The sequence below is a fragment of the Monodelphis domestica genome, chromosome 3 (assembly GCF_027887165.1).
Source record: "Monodelphis domestica isolate mMonDom1 chromosome 3, mMonDom1.pri, whole genome shotgun sequence".
NCBI classification, from domain to species: domain Eukaryota; kingdom Metazoa; phylum Chordata; class Mammalia; order Didelphimorphia; family Didelphidae; genus Monodelphis; species Monodelphis domestica.
Window position 1 is genome coordinate 459,025,166 of NC_077229.1, and position 4,315 is coordinate 459,029,480.

Below are 4,315 nucleotides of genomic sequence, written 5' to 3' on the forward strand. Positions count from 1 at the left end.
AAATGAATGTGAAAAATAGTATGCTTTGATTTGCATCTAACACCAACAATTATTTTTTCTGGAGGTGGATAGCATTCTTTGTCAAAAAGTCTTTCCAAATTATCCTGGATTGTTATATTGCTGAAAGCAGTTAAATATTTCACAGTTAATCATCTTATCATATTATTGTTTCTTTGTACAATGTTCTCCCAGTTCATGTAGAATTTTCTAGATTTTTCCAAAATCATTCTGCTTATCATTTCTTATAGCACAATAGTATTTTATCATCAATATATACTACAATTTTTTTAGCCATTCCTCAATTGATGGACATGTCAATTTCTAATTCTTCATCACCACAAAAAAGAGCTGCTATAAATATTTTTTTACAAGTAAGTTCTTTCCCCTTTTTTATTATCTCTTTCTGATTCAGACCTAGTAGTAGTATTACAGGATCCAAGGGCATGCACAGTTTTATAACCCTTTGGGCAAATTACCCTCAAGAATGGTTGGATCAGTTCACAGCTCTATCAACAATGAATTGTAGTGTTCTAATTTTGCCACATCCTCTCCATCATTAATCACTTTACTGTCATATTGGCCAATCTGATAGGTATGAAGTAATGCACCTCAGAGTATATTTTGCTAATCAAGAGTGATTTAGAAAATTTTTTCATATGATTACTTATAGCTTTGATTTCTTTATCTGAAAATTGCTTGTTCATATCTTTTGATCATTTGTCAATTGGAGAGTGACATATTCTTTAAAATATGACCTAGTTTTCTATAAATATGAAAAATTAGATCTTTATCAGGGAAATCTGTTATAAAAATTTTCCTGAGTTTGTTTCTGTTCTAATCTTGGTTACACTGGTGGTTTTGTTTGTACAAAAGCTTTTAAATTTAATATAATAATGATTCAATGTACATTTTGTAATTCTCTCTTTTGTTTGGTTATAATTTTTTCAACCCTCCATAGCTCTACCATATAGATTATTCTATAGTCTTCTAATTTACTGTGGTATCATTTAAAAAATCTAAATCATATACCCATTTTGACCTTATGGGAGTGAGAGATTGGTCTATACTCTATTTCTGCCATACTTTTTTCCAGTTATCAAATGATAGGTTGCTAGTCACTTAGCTTTGTATATTGCATATTTAATCTACTTCATTGATCCACCATTCAATTTCTTAGTCAATACCAGACTGTTTTGATCATTACTGATTTATAGTACAGTTTGAGATCTGGTACTGCTGGGCCACCTTCCTAGATCAGGGTCGTGGGGTCTTTAGGCTTGGGCAGGGGCTCAGAGTCTTAATCTGGGCAGGTACCCTCCAGGACTACCATGACCTGCTCTGACCAGGGCTTGAGGCCTCTGTAGAGGCTTGCACTGGGGCTTGGAACTTTTAGGAGTGTGTGGGGTTGCACTCCTTTGGCTTAGGCAGGGTCTCCGGCTTGCCATGGTGCCTTGGACCCTGGATCTGAATCTGAAACAGTAGATGTCAGGTATGGGGTTGCTGGTACTCCTTGATGTATCCTCCTGTGGGCTGTGCTTCCTTCTGATCCCACTGACCAAACTCTCTCTGCCTACCTTTCAAGTTTTTCTCTGCATCAAAGTTGCTTCACTTCATCCCCTTGTTGGTTCTTTCACTCCAGTATTTGTTTTGAAGAGTTATTTTAAGGCTGGTTGGAGACGATTCTCAGAGTGGTTTGAGCTATCCCTGTTTCTACTCCACCATCTTGGCTCTGCACTTTACAAATATTAAGTAAAAGATTGTTGCTCTGTTTTTATCAGATGATATTTGGAGGCTAGAGATTTTCAAATTAGACTGATTTCCCTGTCTAATTAAAGTCTTCTTGGAAAAAGAATCACCTTTCTATATTCTATGAGAAATAAACAGTAATAGGGGCAGCTAGTGGATAGAGTGTCAGGCCAAGAGACAAAGGTCCTGAGTTCAAATGTGACTTCAGACATTTTCTAGGTGTCTGACCCTGGTCAGGTCACTTAACCCCCATTGCCAAACTCTCATGGCTTTTCTGCCTTGGAAGTGATACTAAGTATTGATTCTAAGGTAAATGTTTTTAAAATGAAAGAAAGAAATAGCAATAATAACAATCTCTCTCCTCAAATTATCATTGCTCTGAATAATCATGCCACAGATGTGATCCTGAGTCACCTAGGTCATCTGCTGGCTCTTCTAAGAAAGTTTAAGCTCTGCCAGGTCCTGCAGTGTTGCACAGGCTTCACGTATGACCCAGCAATAGATTTTACCTATTTTCTGAAAATCTGCCTGATTTTATACAGAGAGACTTAACACCTCTGGCTGGTAACTTGGTTGAGGAATTCTTTGGTTATGATGATCCATGAAATTGAGAACAATACAAAATAGCCCTTCATCCCATGGGGTCTCTTTTTGGTTTCATCATCATCAGTAACAATGATATGCATGTATTTATTTGTTTCCTTGTTTCTTTATTTTAACCCATACCTTCTGTTTTAGAATTGATTCTAAGTATCAGTTCTAAGGCATAAGAATGATAAAGGCTTGATCATTGAGGTCAGATGACTTGCCCAGGATTACACAGGTAGGAAGTGTCAGAGATCAAATTTGAACTCAGTTCCTCCTGGCTCCAGGCTTGGTCCTCTATCCCCTAAGTCACCTAGCTGCCCTTTATATGCATTTATTAAGTTATTATTATGTACCAAGCACTGTACATAATGCTGTATATGCAAAGAAAGGCAGGATATTGCCCTCAAGTAGTTTACAGACTGAGGAAGGGGAAAAAATGCAAACAACCAGATACAAGATATATAGATGGTGGACGTGGGAAGAAAGAGGATAGGAAATGCCAAGAATCCCACCATTTATGGAATGCAAAAGAACACGTACAGCTGTTAGTAGGTCCCATGTGAAAGCTTGATCCAATCACTAGCAGGGTTGTGATCTTGTAGGAGGACATGAACCAGAGTTAGATAAGGCAGGCTTTGATGGGCTAAAGTCTTTATCTTGGAAGACAGTGTCCATATGAATGAGATCACTGATCTGTTTTTTTTTTTTTGAGAAATAATATTTTTATAATGAATGCAATAAACATCTCATGTCTGTATTAGGAAAGTCTACATAGGTGCCTCTGTAACTGGCTGGAAGAAAGGATTAACAACCAGGTGAGATCTTCTCAGATACCCTAAATTGCACCCAAGTTTTTGGATGTCAAAATGTGATCAGTCCCATTTTTCATATTGAGAAACATAGGACCAAACATAGATTAATTTGATAATCCATGGTAGAGTCTAAATGGAAATGAGATCTACTAATTCATAGCCTTTAGGAGAAAAACAGGGCAATCTCACTTTAGTCATCATTTTTGTGGTTTAGTCATTTTCAGTTGTATTCGACTGTTTATGACCTCTTTTGGGGTTTTCTTGGCAAAGATAATGGAGTGGTTCATCATGTCTTCTTCCAGTTCATTTTCCAGATGAGGAAACTGAAGCAAACAGGGTTAAGTGATTTGCCCAAGTACCCATTGTACTCTCATGCTTTGAGAACTTAAGTTAGGCAGCAGAAGTAATCACTTGTGAGCTTTCCTAGTTATTTCAAGTTAGTGCTAATAGTCCTGTTGATTTTGAATGTATAAGAGAGTTCTCATACACGGCTATAATTTGTGTGTAATTTATAAATGGATAGGTTTCCTAATACAGATATGGCCATAACATATAGATTCTTTCACATTTACTTGTTACCTGAGATCTTCACAGTTGCCTCAACATGTTGTTTTTAGTTTAATATTTCCATACCAAAATGCATCAAAGATCTTATTGATGTGGATATTCCTTCCATTGGTGCAGAGTACAAACCTTCTCAACCTGAAGGATTTTTATCCACACTGTTCTAGAGATTCTTCAATGCTGAAGGCTTTTACTCACATTTTGTACTTTTTGAAAACTGGTGGAGTTTTGGTTCTCCACCTGTTATCTCTCACTCTCACTACTTGGTCAGGCTTTCTCATTTACCCACCAGACATTTCCTCAGTAATATTCTCTATCCACTTCTTTCTTGTAGGTCATCATTGGAACTAGACATAGTCTTCTTGTACCCACCACATACCTTTCTATTGCCCTTTAGCCACCTATAACTTTTAAACTTGTGGAAATCATAGTTATACAAGATTTTCAAACATTCATTACCACTGGGAATTTTTAAAAGATGAGTCTTTGCATTGAAGAGCAACTTGGGTACATTAATACAACGATTAATTTCCCAAATGCAATCATTGTCTTTCTCTTTTTAAAATCTTGATTAATTCAGTGCCCTTTTAAAATGACCCTGCTAG